Genomic DNA, 17,585 nt, shown 5'->3' with positions numbered 1-17,585 from the left:
GGGATCACGTTCCCGTGGTCAGACCTCCAAATCGACTGGGTAGGGCCCCTGCCCAGATCAACAAGAGGCAACAAGTACTTCCTCACGGTGGTGTGCCAGTTTACCAAGTGGGTAGAGTGTCTGCCAGCGCCCAATGACACTGCCCAAACCACTGCATACCTCCTGATGAACCATATCTTCTCCCGGTTCGGATTGCCACTGAGAGTCAACTGAGACAGAGGTACCCACTTCACAGCCGAGATCATGCAACAGATCTGGAAATGCCTAGGAGTACAAGCTAAACTACACATCAGCCACCATCCAATTGCATCCGGCCAGGTAGAGAGATCAAACCGAGCGGTGGTCGCCATGCTGAAAAAGTATGTGTCTGCTAATCAGAAAGACTGGAATGTGAAACTACCCCTTGTGTTGATGGCCATCCCAGCCACCCCACAGGAATCAACAAGGGTGTCCCCTTTTGAACTCATGACTGGAAGGCAGATGACCCTGCCACTACACTTGCTGTATCAACCAGGAGACTCCAACCTTGTCACTGCTTACACCACATTCCAGTACCTTGACGAGCTCCATAGACACTTGAAAACAACGTTTGCTTTTGCCCAGCAACACCTGCAAAAAAGCGCTGAAGGCCAGAAAGCATACTATGACCGGAAAGCGTCACACCAGGAACTGAATGTGGGCGACAGGGTCTTGTATTACCGCTTCACCCCGCCAACTCAGACAGGCCCCCAGCGGCTGTCAAAGAAATTCCTGCCACACTGGACGGGACCTTATGAGATTATGAACAAACTCTCCCCAGTTGCGTACCAAATCCAGCTAAGCCGGGGATCGAGAGAACCAGTTCTCAAATGGGTCCACCGTAACCAGATTAAGAGACATGTGGCCACTAGCAGAGAAAGACAGGGAGGGGCCAATGCAAGCTAAACACCAACCGCCGCCATCGAAGCGAAAAGACTGTCCCATCCAACCCGGGACAAACCTCACTGACCTGTTCCCTCTCTCTCTTTTCCCTCCCCATCTCTCTCTCTCTCTCTGGCCTGTAACAGGATGCTGCTGTGGATTCTCATCCTGTGCCTCCACTCAACCAGAGGCCAGCCGTCATCAGACATTATCACACCGGGTCCTGCCTCGGGCATTGTATTGAGAGAGCAACCAGGACTCCTGATCACGAATTGTCGGACGTACACCCAGAAATTATACGTTCGACTCGACCCCCGCAACGTCTACAGAGCACACTACCCCCGCGCAGTAGCCCAGTACAGCTGGGCCGGTGCCCGTTGGACAGAGGATTCCCTCCAGCACGCCGAGGCCGATGTCAAGCACATGCTCAACCAACTTGAGAAGATGACTGTTACCCAGGCGGAACTAGGTGGACACAACCGCCGCCCCAAACGTTTCCTGGGAGCGCTGCTCGGAGCCGCCGCTGCTGTTGGAACTCTGTTCAACATTGGTATGTCCAGTGTCAATGCAGTAAATATAGCCACTGTGAGACGGCATGTGGCTGAAATTCAGACCGAACTTCCACAGCTAAAAGAGCAACTCACTACACAGAGTGCATCCTTGCAAACCATTGGAAAGACTTTGAAAGGAACGGTGGTCATTCTCAACACCCACAGCGTGCTTTTGAACCAGACCATGAACTCCATGAAACAGAGGTTCACTGTGTTCCAGAATGACTTTGCCCAAACGCAGCTGGTCACAGCATTAATGACTGACATGCTACGGGAAGTGAGTTCTTCCATTGACAGTCTAGCCATGGGAAGAATTCCACCATACCTGATACCCCTAAGCTTGGTGCAAAATGTGCTGGCTTCCGCCATCACCACACCCACTGATCCCATGCAAATCCACCTTGCCTACTCTCTAGGTAGTGCTATTCCCCTTTACGTGGATCCTGAGCAGAAGGAGATGAGTTTCCTCCTGAACTTACCCATCATAGAGTCAAGCCGAATCTACAGACTCAAAGACATTGTTAATGTGGGGTTCTGGAAGGATAACACTCACATCAAGATACGTACCCCTGAGGTGGTGGCGTACCATGACAGCAACACCCAGATGTACTTAGCCCCTGTAACAGAAACAGGTCAATTTAGCTCAAAGGGAATCATTTAAGATTTTAAAGGGAATTTGAACAGAATCACTGTTTCACGGCTGTTCACGGAGACGCGCTGCGGTTCAGTGAACGAGCCGGTAACATCAAATCTGCGCTGGATATTAATATCCAAAGTATAGTGAAACACTATCAATTAGCACAGTAACAAGATCGGCAGTTTAAGACATTAACTTGTAAGCACAAAACACAAGATACTTCTCTTTTCAATATGAATAAGGCTTTATTAGATAAGTCTAAGACATATAAACTAATCTAACACATAAACGCACGCACACACACATTCACACAAGTTGCAGGAAGGTCGAAAGTTAGGGAAAGATGGGTTTAAGAGAATGGAAATATGGAATCCCAAGTTCACAGCAATACGTTAAATTGCATAAACATGAACAACCATCAATCACGTAATTAGCGCTCGCATTGAGTTCCTCAATGAGGTTAAAAATTATATTAGATACACCAGTAAAGGTCACAGTCTGGAGGTAAAGTTACTTGCATCTCCTGTGAAGAAGGAGCCTCGGTGAAAGGGCTATCCTGAGGTCGTTGATTGGTTGGAAGTTCAGTCTCTGAAGTGACGCCTTGGGAAGCCCGTGGTTGTTGGGCGTTGGCTGAAAGTGCAGAGTCGTGTGGCTGGTTGGAGTTCAAACGCGCAGACGAGGTCGACGTTACAAAACTTAACTCAGAACACGAAACTCTCAAAAGGAAAAGAAAAGAAATAAAGTTTGACGAGACTATGTTGTGTTCCTTCTCATCGTGGCATAGTAGCAGCAGGCAGGCACGCTGGAACCGCGCTCAAAGAACAATGATGACTAACCGCATGGCTAGATGCTACAAGCTAAAGCTAGGTAGCAAAGCTACAAGCTAAAAGCTAAGAGCAGGCATGACTAATAGCAGCAGCTAGGGACTAAAAGCAGTAGTCCCAGTAGCAGTGTTTGTCTAATTTAAAGTTTAGTCAAATACTTTTTTGTTATTGCTCATGAGCGACTCTGAGAAGAGGATTGGAGATCTCTGTAAATCTTGGATCCATGACCATCTACATTTCCATTTTGTTATCCCCAGTGATGACAGTATATGTTATTACATGATTTTGGATCTTTGGAATAACCTTTTATTCATTATTATTTTATTCAGTTTTACCTTAGAAAATTACCTTAAAACAAAATGGAGTGACCAATATTTTTATTTTTTCAACCATATAAATTTTTCCTATTGTTCATCAGGATACCCTTTTTTATTTAATTATTTATTCTCTTCTTTCCCAAAGCGCTCAGCATTGTTGTCAAGTATTTAGTTGTGCATTTCCCCCTAGTTGTTTAATGAAACAGCTCCATGTTTATCTGATTGGTGAGTCAAGTACTCACTTCTGTCTGTCAAAGTTATTATTTTTCTTTAAGACATGAGGCTGGACTGGAACCTATTGAAAAGCAGATTGAGAGAGTTAGTTAAAACACAGAATTTAAGGAAGTGCTGTGAGACCAGTGAATAATCAAGATTAAAACATTGTAAATAAAATAATCAAATAAAATAATTAACATTTGAAGCAGTCTCTATATTGTTCATTGAATATGCAGCACCTGTGCACTGAAGGGATGTAAGTCCTTCTGGTCAGATCATCAGCCTGGGCTGTTGTACTGGGTCGTCAGTCTGTGATGGCATTCAAAGACCTGATGTTGTGGCATACGGTCTTCGTTGTTTTTCTGCTTCTTCTCAGTCTGGCTTCTGGTTTCTTTCTGCCAGAGTTTTGCATTTCATAATGTTCTTTTCACCCTCAGGAAAAGTCTCAAGTGAAAGATTCACCTTTTCCTGCTTTAATTCTTTCTTTCTCCATGCTGCAGTGTGTTCTTCTCTTTCAGGAGGGGAGGGGAACATCCATCAGCCCCTCCCTCTTCTTCTCTCTGCAGCTGTGTTTGCTGCTTTGCCATTCCTCGACAGACTCCAGTTCATTGCTTTCCTTTGTCAAGGCACTGTTCCAGAAATCATCTGAAAGTTTAACACTCAGAGACTGCATTAATCAAATGTACCTATGTAACTTCTGACCAAATTGTTTCTGAGCAATCAGCTCTTTTTCTAATTTTCACTTTTCAACCTCTTCTTTCAGTGGTCCCTTAATAAAAACAAAATCATCTGGTTGAAAACAGCAGTTCTCTTATTCTTTGTTAGTAAAGCAAGTTCTTCATTGCAGGAAAATGGCAAGCATTTTTCTTCTTTGCAAAATGCAGAAATCAGCTACCTTTATTATCTAAGTATACTGCAATAAAATAAAATAAACCTTTTTTTATAACAGCATGACATGCATATGGTAAAATAAAGACTTCAATCATCATTTTTCTTCTAAATTTGCATACATGATTCAGAATAATCTGGTATTTGTGAATTAATGTTTCCTAACCAACATAAAATAATTCCTATTATTGTAAATAAAATAATTAAATTTAATTATTTAAGCAACTAGTTTCCTTCCTATTGTAAAATGCCTATAGCTTTTGAATCAAAATGTCTATTAACTTGGTCACCCAATCTTGCTTTCATTCCACATTGCACAAGTTATTTCTTTTATTTTTTACATTTACACAAGCCCAATCTCTGAAACTCTGTAATGGATTAACTTTCATACTGTGTCCCAGGGATAACAAGATACAAATTCTAGATGTTTTCACGTATTAAAAAAAGTTTTAAGCACGTGCATCTTTTAAATAAAGTTATTAAATAATAAATGCATATCTTATTTTAATTAATTTATTATTATTTCTATATTCCACCATATCTGCCATTTCTATATTAGTCCATTTCTTGGAACATTTGTATTTATTTTTCTCTAAAACAACCTTCATACAGTTGACTTTATTGTTTTAGGGCTCCTGCATTCCTTTCTCAACACCAGCCACCCCCGTCTCTGTAACTTGATCACTCCCAAGTGCTGGTCCAGGAGGGGAGAGCACCTCTTGCTCCCCCCATGTAATACAACTTTACTGTGGAAACGTCCTCCTTTGTTCTCACTCCCACTACACTGGGCTCAGAAAATGTTCTCCCCTTTCACCCAGACATCCTAAATGCAAAAATCTATTATAGATCTTGGTTCAAACTTTATTGATGCTAATTTCCTAACCTCATTCACACTTTCTGCACTCTTTATTGAGCCAGAGTGCTTATTCTTGCATACTTTTCCCCTTTATTTAAGGGATAATCAGTCATTAATTGTCCTTTTATTATCAAGGCTCATCATACATTCATCCCTCTCAAGTGGATACTAGTTGCGTCCAACTCCACCCAGCCACCCTGAAGTGACGGTCCAAGAATGGTGGGCAACTTTTACCCACCCAACACAGAATTTATTTGTTCACCCATTCATTTGTCCGGACACAAATACATCCACACAACAAAACACAGCTCACCTAGAGCTCTTTAAGGGCCCACCTATTCTGACCTTCGGAAATTTCACTTATACATTCTCAAAGCGGTTTCCGTGGGACTTTTCCTCGCGATTCCTTAATCTGCTTATCCGTTTATCACTGTCCTACCTAGGCCCAGCTATCCGATAAACACAGACACACAGCATGCCATGTCTTTCTGCCTACACCATATTTGTCTTAAATCGAGGTTGCCTTCCAAGGCCTTCCTATTAATAACCCAAATATGTGCATGCAGTTATTTCTTCTGGAGTAAAACCCCTTTTTCAATTTAGATATCATATTATTTTTCTAAATTTGGAAGAGCAGATTTTAAGTGTCCTTACCACTCAGAGCTGACCAGTCAACAACACACACTAATTATATAAGCAAAAATGCTTACCTTATTCTATGGTGGCCACCACTGTGTGTGTGTTGCTCATCAGTCAGCTCAAAAGCAGTCGTCCACTCTGCTCCTTTCCAGTCCCATCTGGGGTGCCAAATCTGTGGTGTATTTTGCCGGTTCTCCCAAGGATCAAACTCAGTCAGGGATTTTTCTCGCAGAAGAAAAGACTTTATTTTAAGCAAAACAAAGTCGAGAGGTCCCTGCAAGGAAATCTGTCGAAATGCTAGGTTGCATGTCATTATATACCGTATACAGGGCGTTTCCAAATAGTCAAACTTTTCCTTATGCATGCAATTTTGATCCCTCCCTAGGGAGGAGGGCCCCTACTTGTTTTTGTATAACGAAAGGCCGTTTCTGGCCATATGTTTCTCATCAGTTCTGTAAATTCCAGGGTGTAGGCAACTTTCTCTCCATTACCTATAGGATTATAATGGAAAAACAACTAGCAACAAAAATGGCTTGATTCACATTGATTATTCTTGATTGATTAAAATCTTACTAATAAAAATCTTCCACAACTAAAAGCAAAGCATGACTGAAGTCCAAGGTATTTAAACTTCCTTGTGGGCCACCCCTCAAATGTTGCCTTGACCAATCAGATATGGTCCTGGGGTCTGGGGTATCATAAATCATTGTTTATCTTACCAAGCATGTGGTTCTTGCCTCACAGGGTCTAATTTTGGACATGATTCCTATAACATGATTATGATATATTTTACAAATAAATGATTGTCAGGACAATATCAAGCAAGAAAATTCGATTATGTCAATACTAGACATGACTATGTATCCTATAGTTATCAAAAGACATACACAATAAATGATTATACATGATAGTCAAATGTGTGGGTTACACATAAATGAATATGGAGTTAAGCAATGGAACGATTCATTTAGAAGTCTTTTTTGAGTTCATTCTGGTCCATATATAATGTATAAAAAGCAGTTTCTTTGCCATTCTCTGGCAAAGGGACTTTTCTGTGAAGACAAAGGTTTAAAGCCCTTCCCCCTTAGGAATTTCAGTATGGTTCTGCTGGATGGGTCAATGGGACTTGTGCAGTACTCTCATGGGTTTCCATGTGATGTCCAGCGTTGCATTTCAATTATGAACAACAAATTTGACAATCTCTTCTTCGAATTGAAATTGTAAATAAATGCTCTAGTTGTGTTCATGTTGAAAGCTGTTGTGTGAACAAGTTGGTTGGTAATCTGTTTGGTTCTTGTGGCACTAGAACTGATTTATGACTTCCTGAGGAATTCAGCTCATGTTTCAATGCACACAGCTCTGATAGACTCTTTAATTTGTCTGTTCGACTCATTTCTGCTACATATATCCCCCTTTCGATCAGCGAGGTGTTTAGGTGAAGACATCGTCGATCGCTGGAGAAACAAAGGCAGAAGAAGCAAACAGCAAGACAACACCTCCATGACAGTTACTGTACTGGTGCAGGCATCAGGTTATTTAGGTACACGTGGTTAAGTTTAATTAGTCAATGTAGTTTAGCACATTGAGGATAGTTTAGATCGTCTAGGAAATTGTTTTTATTTTGATTCATCAATCAAATTTGTGGTTAACTTTGTTTGGTTCTTCTAGGTTGTCTTACTTTACATGTTTACCATTAGTTTTCTAGTAATTTCATTTTCAATTCACTGGATTGACCTATCATGCATGGAGCTCTCTGGCTTCCATTCAGTTTAGAGTGGCTGGCGGATATTAGGTGTTGCGAGTCAATCCTAATATCAGACCTTCGACCCTCGCGGGGTGTCTAGGCGTTTCACCTACTCAGGAAAGAGGGGAAGGAGAAGGATAGGTAAAAGAAGAACTAAACAAAACAAGGCTGCTGTGGGTTTTCCTAGCATGTGTCACAACTACTATTGAGCTAGGATGTCAGGTGCAGCTAGTGTGTCATGAACCTTAACTTAGTGTCAGGTGTTCTACCTATTGTGAGGATGGCTGCACGTTTCTTCATGGTGGGTATGTGTAACTTTGTTACGCTAAAAGTTGGATATTCTACCTGTGGGAAGAATATGTTTGTTGACTGTGTTATCAGTAGATGTGTTTACCTCTGGGTGTAGGTAATGTTGTGTGTTACTGGTGTAGTGCATGTGTGGTCAGATCTGTTCAAGTCTGTGTTGTCTCCCCCTTTTTCTAGCATGTCACTGAAGACTGGCTCTCAGCATCGTTGGCTTGGATGAGGGCGTGTCCATGGTCTAATGAGGGGTCAGTCCAGCAAGGCAGGAAGTTCTTTGGCAGACAGTCGGAGGCAGTTTGGCATGGCTGTGTGAAGCTGAGTTGCAAAACTTGTCTCCTATGTTGCATTCTTCTTGTGATGCCTTCTGGCTGTAGCAGACTTCCTGACCTTCTGTGCTCTGGTGGTTGCTGTTGCACAGACAGGGAATGTGGTACTTGGAGTTAATTTGACAGTTTGTTAGTGACTGAGGTGATGTCCTTTAGTACCTCAGATTTTTCATCAACAGTTGGCCGTGAAAGACTTCGTTCTGGGTTGTTGTTGAACAGGTGCTTGTCATCTCTGATGTGGTGCACCAGGTGATCACTGGCCTTCCGTTCTGTCGCTGGTCACAGCGAGCACGACACAACTTTGTGGTCATATGCATGTAAATTGTCTTGAAGGAACTCTCTTAGTTGTTCCATGACTTGTTCCGTGTCTTCTAATGGTAAGCGGTTATGTTCTTGTGCATACTCAGCACTGTGCATGTCTGAGTGGTGCTGAGGTGGGTTTTGTTGTCGCTTACCCACACGAGTTGCTCTTGGATGAGTCAGGTGATTACCTTTGGATGTCTGGTTAGGTTTCCAGATGTTATCCTTTTGGTTTCTTGAGAAGCGTGGCTGGTCCCATGGATTTTTCCAGCAGTTGGGCTGAAAGCGGTCGTGGATATGGGCGTCACGTTCTCTGTGCTCTTGATGGAAGACTCTGGTGTTGTGATGCCACTGGGTGTTGTCCAGTGCAAGGCTTGAGTCTTTGTTGACAGAGTTCAAGAGTGTAGAGGTTTTGCTACCTTTCTTTGAGGCCAACTTTTGCTTGTTATAGGCCTTCTGTGTTAGGTCACGCAACTGTTGGATGGTCATGGAGTTCGGACAGGCCATGACACCTAGATGGTGACTGACTCCGGGGTGCAGATTCTTTAGGAAGAGGGTTTTGAAGTTCACATCCTCTTCAAGGTCAGGGCTGTTGTGTGCACCAAAGTAGGCTTGTCGGATTCGGTTGTAATAAGCTTGTGGAGTCTCTTGACGACCTTATTTGGTTTCCAAGGCAGTTAACAGTCCGTGTTCAGACTCTGGGTCTGTAAACTCTTTAATCAGGACCTCACAAAGTCGCTGGTAGTTTGACTTGGTTTGACTGGGCTGTCGATCTAGAAAGTTTCGTACCTCGGGACTGGACGTGGCTCTAAGGAGGTATAACCAGTCTCTGTCAGTCACATGAGGTCTCACTTCCTGGTGAAATTTGATATCTCGCAGGTAAGCTTGGATGTCGGGGCTCTCTGTGGAGTTCGGGTTGAACCTGCTGATGTTTTCAGACAGCTTGTTGAGGTCTTTGATGGTCATCCCGTGTGCAGCTTCAAGGCCTTGGACGGGAGGTTTTCTTTCGTTGGCAGGAAAGGGTTGTGTGGCGAAGGCAGGTGAGGTTTTGGGTTGTGGCCCTTCGCTCCTTTCGTCATATGCCAGTTCTTGGACGTGGGATTCTGCTCTGCTCAGCAGTGATGAGGCTAAGAGAGGTTTCTCTTTTATTGGCTCTAGTTTGTGCTTGTAAGCATTTTGGAGTTCTTTTCTGACCATGTAGAGCTCATCGGTATCATCTAGTTGTTGGGTCAGATTGTCCATTTCAGTTCTGTACCTTTCAAGGTGGTCTTTCAAAGCACTGATTTCAGAATTCTTGGTTCTGATGTCTATCTTGGCTTTCTCCAGTAGCTGTTCGGCATACTGGAGTCTGTTTACCAGGTCTTTCTGAGCAGCCGTTGCATGTTGCTGGTCGAGCTGAGCTGCTGCCAGGGCTGCTTGGAGCTTCATAACTTGTTCTGTTGTATCCTGCTCCCTCTCGCTGGGTGCTTTGAGTTGATCTTGAACTTTCACTTCCAGCTTGTCTATGCGACGTTGAGCACGTGTCAGCTCCTCTTGAAGGTGGGTGATGTGCTTGTCGCTCAGTTTCAGCTGGGTTGTGAAGGCATAGCTTAGTGAGCTTGTGATCTTGACTAGCTCCTCGTGGTTGTTGTTCTGGCTTGAATCTTGTGTCAGGAATCTTCTCAGGATTAGGATTATTATTAAAAATAATAACAGTTCAAATGTCTTTGGAGTGAGGCTGTCTGTCATGCCTCTCAGCCAAATGTTCACATCTTCCCCATGGGAAATGGGGTCTGCAGTCTGCGGCATGTTGGCATGCTGGGGAGAAGAGAGACTGACACAGATCTGTGTGGAGTAAAAGCCTATGTGTGGTGGGACAACTAAGTGTTGTATCAGTGATTGTGAACCACTAGTGAAATGTGGTGATGACTGTGTTGGTCTCAGGGTGTCTAAGTAGACTAGAGATGCGAAGACTTTGTCACTCTAATGAGGAAGAGGAAAAGAGAGACAGAGGTGAAAAACAAATTCAAATGACAAGCAAAATTTCTGTTTTTCAAATGAGGAAAATTATTTTTTCCAATTAAATGTTATCAAAAACGTAAACAATATTATTATATTTCTTGCTTTGGACAAAAGAATACAATAATAATTCTGATATCTCTTTTCTTAGTCTGACAGGATTGACACCGTACACCTTTCAGTTGGACCGCTCACCAGGGAGTCAGCGAAGGCGACAGTTGCTCAACACGTATCTCTATTAAATTGATCTCAACGTTGGATGAGATGCTAAAACTTGGATTGTGTTTCCAAATGTAGGGAGGTTAGGAAGAACAAATGAGAGGATGATTACAATCAAATTCATAAGGATGATTCGTCGTCTTTGGCATGATTGTGTATTTACTTCACTTAGAATTGATTGATGGTTCTTACATGTCCTACAAATGTAAAAAGAGAAGAGGAAAGTAAAGGAGAGAGAGGACGGAGATGGTAAGTCTCAGTAGCGGTTATCTCAACTACAAGGAGAGCGTTGTGTTAGTTGCTGCCCAACTAATCAAACAAAATAAACTTTAAGTGAAAGAGAGTTGTCTTTCTAATTTATTTGAACTCGTAGTGAGAGATAACAATGTCTCCTTTTAGGGCTCAGGTTTGTCGTTCCCAGGCTAGGATACACAAAAGAAATGGTAAGAAATAGGAAAATTAAAAAACTTAATAAATGGGCAAAATATGCAAAAAGGAAATTAAAAAGAGGAAATCAATACGTAAAACAATAGTGGTTAAGTGTATAACCAAAACAGGAAGGGGGTAAAACGCATTCAAATAAGTAAAGGTCTGAATAGCATAGATTCAGATGGGTAATAAATAAATTAGGAAGAATAAGTTTACTTTAACTTCCAAAGTTCAAGGCTTATTCATTCCTAAAATAATTAGACTCAAAAGAGAATACTAGAAATAAAAGATCATGTGAAATGATCTGAGAGGGAAATTTTAAATGATTCAAAATAAATATAATGTTTCAATTAAATTTCAATTTGACAATTAATAATTGTGAGTCAGTATTTCCCTTTCTAGTAAAATGAAAATAAGTGGTCTAGTGAGAAAAGAGAGCGATAAAAAGAAAGAGACTAACAAGTGTTAGTTAAGATGTTTAAAATGGTTAAATCACGTCAGCGTTGCCCAAACACACATTATTCTACCACTGGATGGTAATGCTAACGGCTAACCTTTGAGGCTAGTGGCTTTAGTATAGACTTCAATGTAAATGCAATGGTTTCGTTAGCTTAGCGACACCGCAGAGTTTGTGCGGTGCGCGTGCACAGTTCAGAGTTGCTCCGGAAGTACGTTAAGGCTTCCGGGTCACGGTCGCCACTATGGCAACCAAAACACATTCTAGTGGATTAGCACATGAATCGTTGCATTGTTGCAAATACAGTTAAGCATGTTACATGAAATGTCGGCTCATTTCAACACTGTACAAATAACAACACCGCCTTTCAGTTGGTTTTGCGATGTGGCACTTAAACTCTCAGTTTGTATAGAGTTAAATTTATCTTAATTCAAATAGCAGCTTCCTGCTGTAGTTAAGGGAACACAGTTATATCAATCTCAGCAATTTGAATCTCCGTGCCAGTTTTTTCTGGACACAAACATAAAAGTTCTCCTTCGCTGTTGGTACACAGTTAAAATTTACTTGATCAAGCTTTTAAAACACTCCCATTCAAATTACTCTCGGACACACGCAGTGTTACGCGAGATTGCATTCACTTTGTGAACGGATACAAATGGGCAAACATTGTTCTCTAATGTTTAACGTTAACTTAGGGGAGTCGAATATCAAATTTGATTCGGCAGTGGAACACGCACTGGCAATTAAACTATATGAAATATGAATACGGGGGCTTTGATAAATAGATTGAGGAACACGCTCAAAACTATTCTTTATTCACTTTATCCCTTTTGAAACACTAACAGTTTAGCTCCGTTCAGCAAACAGTGACTGAGATAGCGTTTGAGACACTGGAACACGCAGTGAAATCAAATCAGCTATAAAACAAGGCATTACACAAATGAGGAACACGCTCAATTTCTACCTTATTGTACGATCTCAGATGTTTACTTTTAAGTTCACTTACTGCTGTTAACAATGAAAAGACGGACTTGAGTTCTAGCTGTGTCCTCTAGCTGCTCTTATTCATTTGAGGGGGGGCGTGCGCTGCTTACGTCACGCGTCACACAAACACACACACATACTCAGGTCTCGCAAGCTTCTCATCTTTCATTCCTTTAGCAAAATCAAAGATTAAATAACTTGGTTTATGCTCACAATTTAGATTAAACTGCCCGCATTCTCCACCATAATAAATGTAACAGAAACAGGTCAATTTAGCTCAAAGGGAATCATTTAAGATTTTAAAGGGAATTTGAACAGAATCATTCAGTGAACGAGCCGGTAACATCAAATCTGCGCTGGATATTAATATCCAAAGTATAGTGAAACACTATCAATTAGCACAGTAACAAGATCGGCAGTTAAAGACATTAACTTGTAAGCACAAAACACAAGATACTTCTCTTTTCAATATGAATAAGGCTCTATTAGATAAATCTAAGACATATAAACTAATCTAACACATAAACGCACGCACACACACATTCACACAAGTTGCAGGAAGGTCGAAAGTTAGGGCAAGATGGGTTTAAGAGAATGGAAATATGGAATCCCAAGTTCACAGCAATACGTTAAATTGCATAAACATGAACAACCATCAATCACGTAATTAGCGCTCGCATTGAGTTCCTCAATGAGGTTAAAAATTATATTAGATACACCAGTAAAGGTCACAGTCTGGAGGTAAAGTTACTTGCATCTCCTGTGAAGAAGGAGCCTCGGTGAAAGGGCTATCCTGAGGTCGTTGATTGGTTGGAAGTTCAGTCTCTGAAGTGACGCCTTGGGAAGCCCGTGGTTGTTCGGCGTTGGCTGAAAGTGCAGAGTCGTGTGGCTGGTTGGAGTTCAAACGCGCAGACGAGGTCGACGTTACAAAACTTAACTCAGAACACGAAACTCTCAAAAGGAAAAGAAAAGAAATAAAGTTTGACGAGACTAGGTTGTGTTCCTTCTCATCGTGGCATAGTAGCAGCAGGCAGGCACGCTGGAACCGCGCTCAAAGAACAATGATGACTAACCGCATGGCTAGATGCTACAAGCTAAAGCTAGGTAGCAAAGCTACAATCAATCAATCAATCAATCACCTTTATTTATATAGTGCTTTAAACAAAATACATTGCGCCAAAGCACTGAACAACATTCATTTGGAAAACAGTGTCTCAATAATGCAAAATGATAGTTAAAGGCAGTTCATCATTGAATTCAGGTATGTCATCTCTGTTCAGTTGAAATAGTGTCTGTTTTAATTTGCAATCAAGTCAATGATATCGCTGTAGATGAAGTGACCCCAACTAAGCAAGCCAGAGGCGACAGCGGCAAGGAACCGAAACTCCATCGGTGACAGAATGGAGAAAAAAACCTTGGGAGAAACCAGGCTCAGTTGGGGGGCCAGTTCTCCTCTGACCAGACGAAACCAGTAGTTCAATTCCAGGCTGCAGCAAAGTCAGATTGTGCAGAAGAATCATCTGTTTCCTGTGGTCTTGTCCTGGTGCTCCTCTGAGACAAGGTCTTTACAGGGGATCTGTATCTGGGGCTCTAGTTGTCCTGGTCTCCGCTGTCTTTCAGGGCAGTAGAGGTCCTTTCTAGGTGCTGATCCACCATCTGGTCTGGATACGTACTGGATCCGGGTGACTGCAGTGACCCTCTGATCTGGACACAGACTGGATCTGGTGGCCACGGTGACCTCGGAACAAGAGAGAAACAGACAAATATTAGCGTAGATGCCATTCTTCTAATGATGTAGAAAGTACGGTGTTATGTGAAGTGTTCTGGTTCCAGTTTACCTAATTAATGCAGCCTAAAAATCCTTTAACAGATTTGGATATTAAAAGCATATTAGTATGTTATGTGTATGCCAGGTTTAAGAGATGGGTCTTTAATTTAGATTTAAACTGCAAGAGTGTGTCTGCCTCCCGAACAATGTTAGGTAGGTTATTCCAGAGTTTAGGCGCCAAATAGGAAAAGGATCTGCTGCCCGCAGTTGATTTTGATATTCTAGGTATTATCAAATTGCCTGAGTTTTGAGAACGTAGCGGACGTAGAGGAGTATAATGTAAAAGGAGCTCATTCAAATACTGAGGTGCTAAACCATTCAGGACTTTATAAGTAATAAGCAATATTTTAAAATCTATACGATGTTTGATAGGGAGCCAGTGCAGTGTGGACAGCACCGGGCTAATATGGTCATACTTCCTGGTTCTAGTAAGAACTCTTGCTGCTGCATTTTGGACTAGCTGTAGTTTGTTTACCAAGCGTGCAGAACAACCACCCAATAAAGCATTACAATAGTCTAACCTTGAGGTCATAAATGCATGGATTAACATTTCTGCATTTGACATTGAGAGCATAGGCCGTAATTTAGATATATTTTTGAGATGGAAAAATGCAGTTTTACAAATGCTAGAAACGTGGCTTTCTAAAGAAAGATTGCGATCAAGTAGCACACCTAGGTTCCTAACTGATGACGAAGAATTGACAGAGCAACCATCAAGTCTTAGACAGTGTTCTAGGTTATTACAAGCAGAGTTTTTAGGTCCTATGTTTTTTCTGAATTTAGTAGTAAGAAATTACTCGTCATCCAATTTTTTATATCGACTATGCATTCCATTAGTTTTTCAAATTGGTGTGTTTCACCGGGCTGCGAGGAAATATAGAGCTGTGTATCATCAGCATAACAGTGAAAGCTAACACCATGTTTCCTGATGATATCTCCCAAGGGTAACATATAAAGCGTGAAGAGTAGCGGCCCTAGAACTGAGCCTTGAGGTACTCCATACTGCACTTGTGATCGATATGGTACATCTTCATTCACTGCTACGAACTGATGGCGGTCATATAAGTACGATTTAAACCATGCTAATGCACTTCCACTGATGCCAACAAAGTGTTAAAGTCTATGCAAAAGAATGTTGTGGTCAATTGTGTCAAACGCAGCACTAAGATCCAATAAAACTAATAGAGAGATACACCCACGATCAGATGATAAGAGCAGATCATTTGTAACTCTAAGGAGAGCAGTTTCAGTACTATGATACGGTCTAAATCCTGACTGGAAATCCTCACATATACCATTTTTCTCTAAGAAGGAATATAATTGTGAGGATACCACCTTTTCTAGTATCTTGGACAGAAAAGGGAGATTCGAGATTGGTCTATAATTAACTAGTTCTCTGGGGTCAAGTTGTGGCTTTTTTATGAGAGGCTTAATAACAGCCAGTTTGAAGGTTTTGGGGACATATCCTAATGACAATGAGGAATTAATAATAGTCAGAAGAGGACCTATGACTTCTGGAAGCACCTCTTTTAAGAGCTTAGATGGTATAGGGTCTAATATACATGTTGTAAGTTTAGATGATTTAACAAGTTTATACAATTCTTCCTCTCCTATAGTAGAGAATGAGTGGAACTGTTCCTCAGGGGGTCTATAGTGCACTGTCTGATGTGATACTGTAGCTGACGGCTGAATGGTTGCAATTTTATCTCTAATAGTATCGATTTTAGAAGTAAAGTAGTTCATAAAGTCATTACTGCTGTGGTGTTGGGAAATGTCAACACTTGTTGAGGCTTTATTTTTCGTTAATTTAGCCACTGTATTGAATAAATACCTGGGGTTATGTTTGTTTTCTTCTAAAAGAGAAGAAAAGTAATCAGATCTAGCAGTTTTTAATGCTTTTCTGTAGGATATGCTACTTTCCCGCCAAGCAATACGAAATACCTCTAGTTTTGTTTTCCTCCAGCTGCGCTCCATTTTTCGGGCTGCTCTCTTTAGGGTGCGAGTATGCTCATTATACCATGGTGTCAAACTGTTTTCCTTAACCTTTCTTAAGCGTAAAGGAGCAACTGTATTTAAAGTGCTAGAAAAGAGAGAGTCCATAGTTTCTGTTACATCATCAAGTTGTTCTGAGGTTTTGGATATGCTAAGGAATTCGGATACATCAGGAAGATTTCTTTTGTGGTAGAAGTGATGGTTCTTCGATACTTGTAACAAGAAGTAGAATTTACAATTTTGGCTATATGAAGTTTACACAGAACTTAATAATGATCTGAGATATCATCACTTGGCTGAATAATTTCAACACTATCAACATCAATTCCATGTGACAGTATTAAATCTAGAGTATGATTTCGACAATGAGTAGGTCCTGAAACGTGTTGTCTAACACCAATAGAGTTCAGAATGTCTATAAATGCTGATCCCAATGCATCTTTTTCATTATCGACATGGATATTAAAATCACCAACTATTAAGACTTTATCTGCAGCCAGAACTAACTCGGATGTAAAATCACCAAACTCTTTAATAAAGTCTGTATGGTGCCCTGGTGGCCTGTATACAGTAGCCAGTACAAACATAACAGGGGATTTATCATTAACATTGGTTTCTCTGGATAATGTTATATGAAGCACCATTACTTCAAACGAGTTATACTTGAAGCCTGCCCTCTGAGACATCCTGAAAACATTATTATAAATTGAAGCAACTCCTCCCCCTTTGTCTACAAGCTAAAAGCTAAGAGCAGGCATGACTAGGGACTAAAAGCAGACTAAAAGCAAAGCATGACTGAAGTCCAAGGTATTTAAACTTCCTTGTGGGCCACCCCTCAAATGTTGCCTTGACCAATCAGATATGGTCCTGGGGTCTGGGGTATCATAAATCATTGTTTATCTTACCAAGCATGTGGTTCTTGCCTCACAGGGTCTAATTTTGGACATGATTCCTATAACATGATTATGATATATTTTACAAATAAATGATTGTCAGGACAATATCAAGCAAGAAAATTTGATTATGTCAATACTAGACATGACTATGTATCCTATAGTTATCAAAAGACATACACAATAAGTGATTATACATGATAGTCAAATGTGTGGGTTACACACATTTGAATGAATATGGAGTTAAGCAATGGAACGATTCATTTAGAAGTCTTTTTTGAGTT

The sequence above is a fragment of the Carassius gibelio genome, chromosome B14 (genome assembly GCF_023724105.1).
Source record: "Carassius gibelio isolate Cgi1373 ecotype wild population from Czech Republic chromosome B14, carGib1.2-hapl.c, whole genome shotgun sequence".
NCBI lineage: Eukaryota > Metazoa > Chordata > Actinopteri > Cypriniformes > Cyprinidae > Carassius > Carassius gibelio.
The sequence above is the reverse complement of the archived record's forward strand: the minus strand, read 5'-3'. Positions refer to the sequence as shown.